Source organism: Arachis hypogaea, chromosome 3 (assembly GCF_003086295.3).
Source record: "Arachis hypogaea cultivar Tifrunner chromosome 3, arahy.Tifrunner.gnm2.J5K5, whole genome shotgun sequence".
Taxonomy (NCBI): Eukaryota; Viridiplantae; Streptophyta; class Magnoliopsida; order Fabales; family Fabaceae; genus Arachis; species Arachis hypogaea.
Genome location: NC_092038.1, coordinates 45,242,160 through 45,250,077, shown reverse-complemented (window position 1 = coordinate 45,250,077; position 7,918 = coordinate 45,242,160).

Below are 7,918 nucleotides of genomic sequence, written 5' to 3'. Positions count from 1 at the left end.
CTTTTCTTTCTCTCTTATTTATCTTTATCACTTCTTTTTAGGCTTCTTAACCCGCAAGAAATTCGATTCCTCGAGCGTTGCGCTTTTCAGTTTGCGAATTTGTATTACCCATTTTTCAAGGCTCCTAGTTGAGTATCTTTTTTTCTTATATATATATATATATATATATATATATATATATATATATATATATATATATATATATATATATATATATATTACTTTTAGAAGTCGTAATACCATGCTATCTCGATCTTATGACTTAAGCATAAGATTAAGTATAGTAGGGTGTTACAAAGGCTAAGTTCACTGAAAAGTACCGATATTTACTCATATCGGCAAATATCGAGCTTGATAATAATATTATTAACTAAACTTTATTATTTTTTAATTAAAAATATCAATTACTCAAATTAAAATATATATAATTTTTATTATTTATAAATTATTAAAATTATAGTTTTATTATGTAAAATATTTTATCATAACAAAAATATATAAGAATATGAATTTAATTCAATTCAAATAGTTATAAATTAATTTAATTACTTTTAATAAAATAATTTTTAAAAATAAGAAACTCCAATTTATAAAATAAATTATAACTTATTTATATTTATATTTTTAAAATTGAGAGTTGTTACAGTGACTCTCATGTTGGAAGCCAAAGTTTAACCTATAAGATTTTGCGTGCAAGTTTCTTTTGGCCGACTTTACAACGTGATTATAAAGACAAAATAAGGCTTTGTGATCATTGTCAAAAGCATGCACCTATAATTCATATACCAACTAAGTTATCACATTCGACTGAGGTAAGTTGGTCATTGAATAAGTGGGGCCTAGATGCTTTAGGACCATTTTCTTTAACTCCTGGTCAGGTAAAATTTCTTCTTGTTGGAATCGGTTATTTTTCAAAATAGATTAAAGCTTAACTATTAGCAAACGTAACTTTGGACAAAATAATTTCTTTTGTTTAGAAAAATATTATTGTAGATTTGGTATTCCACAACACATTATTACTAACAATGGTCGGTAGTTTGTTGACAAAAATTTTATTGCCTTTTTATAGAACTTTAAGGTTCAATAAACATTTCTTCTTAGTAGAACACTCACAATCAAATGGGTTATGGGTCGACCTTATAAGGTGATTTTACATGCTTTAACAAAGAAGCTCGATGATGCTAAAGGATTATGGGTCGACCTTATACCTGAAATTTTATAGGGATATAATACTACTATTCAATCTACAACTTGAGAAATACCATTCTAATTAGTCTATGGATGCCACACCATGATCCCTGTAGAAATTTCTTAAGCCTCTTTACGCACACATTTCATCTCTGATGATCAAAACTCACAAGCTAGACTTGTGGAGTTTGATACTATAGAAGAAATTCGAAACTTGGCTGTAGTCAAACATTAAGCTATGCAACAACAAATAGCTTGGCGATACAATGCCAAAGTCCAACCTCATACATTTCAAGTTGGTAACCTCGTCTTAAGAGGAACTGAAGCTACATGATGACCACCTATTCATGACGAATTAGCAGCAAAGTGGGATGACCTATATCGAATAAAAGATGTGCTTACATTGGCAATGGTGCATATACCTTACAAAACCTAGATGCTACATATTTATCAAGTATCTGGAATATTCCTCTTTAAAGATGTATTATAGTTAAAATAGGGGGACATGAGTGTACTCCTTTTTCAACTACCAAGCTTTTGTTCCGAACAAGATTTTACTTGGGGGGGTTTTAACCAAGTATTCCTACCTGTCCTTCACATTGAAAATTATTAATGAATTTTTTTATCTCATTTAGTTCATACTTACAATTCAATATCATTTAATCAAATCTATCAAACTGACCATTCACAAGTTAAATAACAAATTGACCTATTCAATGGCATTACACAATTCTATCAAACCAACTTATACGTCAACTCTCATATTCTCATTCAAGAAAAAAAAATATACAGTTCATCAAATAGTTAAAACATTCAAAATGATCAACATTAACTAAAAGTCCACACATTTTTATAGAAAATAAGTTAAAAATGATAACTCCAATTTATTCGACAGCAACATCTTCATCTTTCCTTTCTGCCATAGCGTTGTCATCTAATAGCTCATTTCCAATAACCACCTTTGTTGGTCCATCTTTAAAAAATTCCCTTTTAGAATAAAAAACTTAAGCTTGAACAATGGCCATGTCAAAACCTTTAGTGAACATGTCAAGATATTCAGTCTCCATTGCCTTCTCCAAATTTTTTAGCTATTGTTACCTCCACAACTTATTGTAACTTCATATTTTCTCCAATTTTCTTTATCTTCTCCTCCAATAGTTTCTTCTCCTCCTCTACATCTATTCTACGATATTCATTTTCTTTCATATTCTCCAAAATCAGTAAAAGCTCAAATTTTTTAATTTCTAGTTACTTCACAACCTGCTCATACTTTTCACTTTCTTTCTTCTCCATTCTACGAGCTACCTCTCGACTGTATCCTATACTCATCAGCCAAGCACCTATCACTTGCAACAAACATACAACATCAACAATTTATACAAGTTCATAAATCTCAAATATATATAAAAAAATCCTCACCTAAATGAATTGATCCACACCAACATCACTTATACTATTCACTAAAGCAATATCACTCACCGATTGCCCCATACTCATCAATAATACCCATATAGAGAAATCTTTCACTCCATACTGATGAAACATCACTGTCACTAGCAAACCCATGTAATTTCCTTTGTTTCTCAACAAAGTTAGTCAAGTCCTCTAAAAGAGATTTTTTTCCCTTTACACTTAGGTTTACTGATGAGTGCTAAGTATTAGTTTAGAAATTCACAAGTTATAAAAATCAAGTTCATTGTAAATAGTTTTAAACCGGTATTCTACATTCTCAAAGTTTATTTAAAAATGTCACAAATTCAAAATAATAATTAGGAGTTTAGGCCCGGGTCGTTCTCCCTTTAAATCACAATCGAGTGCATTATGATTGACTAAGAAAAAATCGGGAGTTTGATCGCAATTAACAGTAATGTAAATAGTAAGAAAGTGAAAGAACAATTTAAAATTAAATGACAATGAGATTAAACTAAAAAGTAATCAAGGCAATTAACTAGAAGATAAGAAAGTTGATTCATGTTCTTAAAGATCTTGGCAAGAGTTGAGGGTTAAGGATCACTATCCTTGTCACTAACCACAACATGATTATTATGAAGAGCAAACACAATTCGTCAACCTCTACAAATTGAAGCATAGTTGTCAGAACCGAACCGGTGATCGAACCGATCAGGTCACTGGGTTACTGGGTCACTAGTTCAACCGGTGGATTACTGGTTGAACCGTTTGACCCGGTCCTATATAAATAAAAAATAAAAAATAGTCAAAAGTTCAAAATTAAAATTTAAAATACATATTTTTACTAACATTTTAAAAATATAAAGTTATTTTAAAACAATATGGAACATGAATAATAAATATTTTGTTATTTTTACTGTATCAAAAATATTTTAATTTTGTTTTTATATTAAAATAACTATTATTTTTAAATTTTAATCATTTATTAATTAGTTTATATCTATTATACTGTTATATACTACAAATATTTATTAAAAAATAATATTAATAGATATTATATAGTTATAAAAAATAAATGAGTTTATAATTATTGTTAAATAAAAATATAATTAATTTAAAAATGAGTGAGTTTATAATTAAAATTAAAATAAATTAAATAAAAGTAAACTATTTGATAAAAGATATCTATATGTAATATAATTTGCATTTATTTTCAATAAAAGCATGCTAGCCTGGTGGTTGTGGAGTTTTTTAGTTCCCTTGAGGGTAGAGGTTCAAACCCCACCTCAAACATTTTAAAAAATTTTCACTCCCAAACGGTTCGGTCAGACCGGTTTCACCGAGTTTGACCGGTTCGCACCGGTTCTTTTCGAATTTGACCGGTTCACACCGGTTCAACTCCTTGTACGGTCCAAATACCGGACCGAACCAGTATATGGTCCGGTTCACCGGTTTTTCGGTTGAACCGGCCGGTCCGGTTCGGTTCTGCTAACAATGAATTGAAGTCAATTAGGCTTAATTAACCCTAATTCACAAGTTCTAACCAACTTACTGACTGAAATAGTAAAAGATTAGCATTATTGGAAACAAGATTAATTAATATCTCTTAATTATCAATCAACTTGGACATTAATGACTTAAGTTCACCCAAGCTTCCAACCCAAGCTAAGAATTCAAAATCTACTCTATAACTTGTTCAAGTATTTTATCAAACACCTAGAGTACAAAAATATAAAACTTCATAAATGATAAGAAATAGTAAAAACTATGACTGCCCAAGTAAGCAATAATGAATCATAAAACATCAAATTCGTTCATGAAAAACATAAATTCAACAAGAGTTCATAAACTAAAAATAGCAAAATAGAAAAAGTAACAAAAAATTCTAAGAAACTAGAGTAGCAAAACAAGAAATTATAAACTAAAAACTACAGCTAAACAAAACTAAAACCTAGAACTAAAGAGACATTCATAAGAAACTCTTGAATTCTAAAGAGAAGTTAGAGCTTCTCTCTCTAGAATTCAAGGTCCTAAACCCATAAAAAAATGAAAATATGATTGTATGATACGTTGTGTATGATCCTCCCTTAGATCTTCCTTCAAATGTATCAGAAATAAACTAAACTGGGTCAAAAATGGGCTCAAAATCACGAGTCTTCTACCTTTTTTAATGAGACACGAGCTGGATATGATGCGTATTCATCTCATGCAAGATGCATATGCATTTTTAGAGTTTTGCCAATTCTTCATTTCTTCATGAAATCTCCACATTTGCAAGTTTTTCTTTCACCTTTCCAAGCCATCATTGCCTCCTAAACCTTACACAACTTAAACGAGCATATCAAGGCATCGAATAGAATAAAACTAAAATTAATTTAACAATCCTAAAGGCCTAAAAAGCCTGTTTTCAATCAATTAAGTACAATTAAGAGAAAATCCACAAAAGCATGAATTTACAAGGAATATGTGCAAATTAAATTGATAAATTTCAAAATTTTGATGTGTCAAAAATCGATTTAAAAATTCACAAGTTTAAAAACTTAATTAAGATTCGTTGTAGATATAGTTCTAAACCGATGTCAGCATCATCAAAGTTTAGTAAAAATGCACCACAAAGTTTAAAATTGAAGGTAAGAAAAATTTAGTGCATGATCATTGGCTCTAAGAAAAATTGAGGGTTTGATTAAAATTGATAAAAATTTAAATAACAAAAAATTAAAAGAGTAAGAAATGAGTAAATTTCAAGAGAATTTAAACTAAAAGTAATTAAGATAATAAACTAATAGAAGAAAGTAAATTCAAATGTTAAAAAGATCTTGGAAAGGGTTAAGGATTACTATCCTTGTCATTAACCACAACATGATAATTATAAAGAGCAAACCCAATTCGTCAACCTCTACAAATTAAGAAAAGTCAATTAGGTTTAATTAATCTTAATCCACAAGTCCTAACTAACTTACTAATTGAATTTAATAAAAGGTTAGCACTAGTAGAAAAAAAATTATTAATTAACATCTCTAAATTATCAATCAACTTGGACATTAGTAATTTAAATTCACCTAAGTTCCCAACCCAAGCCAAGAATGAAAATCTACCTTATAATTAAGTGAGGCATTGACGTTAGGATTTTTGCTAGTAAAGAATTTTATAAAAATATAGTCACGTTGTAAGTATCGATTCTAAACCAACAGAAAATCCCTTCGTACAAATGTTTTGGTTGTCACAAGTAACAAACTCCTTTAAAATTGATAACCGAGTATTTAAACCTCGGGTCGTCTTCTCAAGGAATTACAGGGAGGTGTTCTTATTATTGGTTATGCAAAGATATATTTTGGGGTTTTCAAAAGAGTTGAACAAGTAATGTAAAATAACAAGTCGTCAAAATAAAAACTAATAAAGCTCTTGGCAAGGTGTGAGAACTGGAAGTCCTATCACAGTTATCCTTATCAATTGTGATGAGAATTGGATTTTTCTCCCACTAAGTCAACCTCTAACTATGAAGGTAAGTTAAGTGGATGAATTAATTTTTATTCCTCAAGTCCTAGTCTTTCCTTGGGAAAGGCTAGAGTTAGTGGAACTCGAATTAATTCTTGAAGAATTCTAATTTTCAGTCAACAACGAGTTTGATAATTCAAGAGTTACCAATTAATCAACCAAAGCCAAAAGGGAATAAAATCTACTTGAATGAAAATAATTTGGATAGAGCCCAAGCATCAATAACATAAATTAGAGAAAACAATCATAAGTTTGAAATACCTCAAATTATATTAATTAAGAAAATCCTAACATGAAAAGTTCATAAGCCAAATAGGCAACATAACTAATACAAGCATTAAAGTATCTGAAAGTAAAAGAGGAATATAAAGTAAAAAGGAATATTGAACCTGATGAAGAGTTGAAATCCTAAATCCTTTAAGAGGAATTCTAATCATAAATCCTAAGAGAGAGGAGAGAACATCTCTCTCTAAAAACTACATCTAAAACTATAAAAAGTGTGTTATGAATGAATGATTGTTGAATGGATGCATTTCCCCACTTCATAGCTTCTAATCTGTGTTTTCTGGGCCAAGAACTGGGTCAAAAACAGCCCAGAAGTTACTCTCAGTGCTTTCTGGTCCGTACAGGTCGCGGCCAAGTGATGCAGAGGCGTCATCCACGCGTTTGCGTGGAATGAGATTCGCAAATGCAACGCGTCCACGTGGAGCACACGTTTGCGTCGCCTATCTATACGGCCACTATGACAAATTATATATCAAATCGAAACCCCGGACGTTAGCTTTCCAACTCAACTTGAACCGCATCATTTGGACCTCTATAGATCGAGTTATGATCATTTTAGTGCGAGAGGGTCAGGCTGACAGCTTTGTAGTTCCTTCAACTTCTTGTATTCCTTCCACTTTTGCATGCTTCCTTTCCATCCTCTGAGCCATTCCTGCCCTGTAATCTCTGAAATCACTTAACACACATATCAAGACATCTAGTGGTAATAAGAGAGGATTAATATTAGCAAATATAAGGCCAAAGAAGCATGTTTTCAATCATAGCACAAAATCCGAAAGGAGAATGTAAAACCATACAAATCATATGAATAAGTGGGCAAGGACTTGATAAAAACCACTCAATTGTGCACAAGATAAACCATGAAATAGGGGTTTATCAGGCATTTCATCAAGCTTTGCTTTCTTTGCTTAATGAATTCGGACCAAGCTTTGGTCTATTTAGCAAAGATTATAATTGGGCTTGTAGCAACAATAATCTAATCTAGCCCAGCAAAGCAAAACAATTCAGCCACTCATTCATAAGATAATTTTGCACAAGGCTGAAGCTTGATTTTATTGGGCTTGGGATTTTTCCTTTACTCTTCGGCTCAATTGGCATAGCCATGATTTCAGCCATAAGGAACAAAATAATTTATAACAATACTGAATATTTTTAATCAAATTGGGCTTGCTGTATATTTCTTTTATTTTCGGCCCATTAGCAAAATCTACACCAACAAAATTATCAATCAATACATATGAATTAAAATCAAATTGACAATTTTATAATTTAATTAAATTAATAATGTTTGATCATCATCAAATTAATTTAGAGTTTTTCAAACTCATCACTAATTTTCATTAATTTAAAATCTAATTTTTAAAATTGAAATAATATCTTTTCCTAAAATTAATATTTGAATTTAAATCAGAATAATCAACAAGTCTTCAGTTGATGGGTGGGGACCACTTGTTTTTTCCATTTTGCAGCTTCTAATCTGTGTTTTCTGGACTGGAAACTGGGTCAAAACAGCCCAAAAATTGCCCCCATCGTTTTTTTG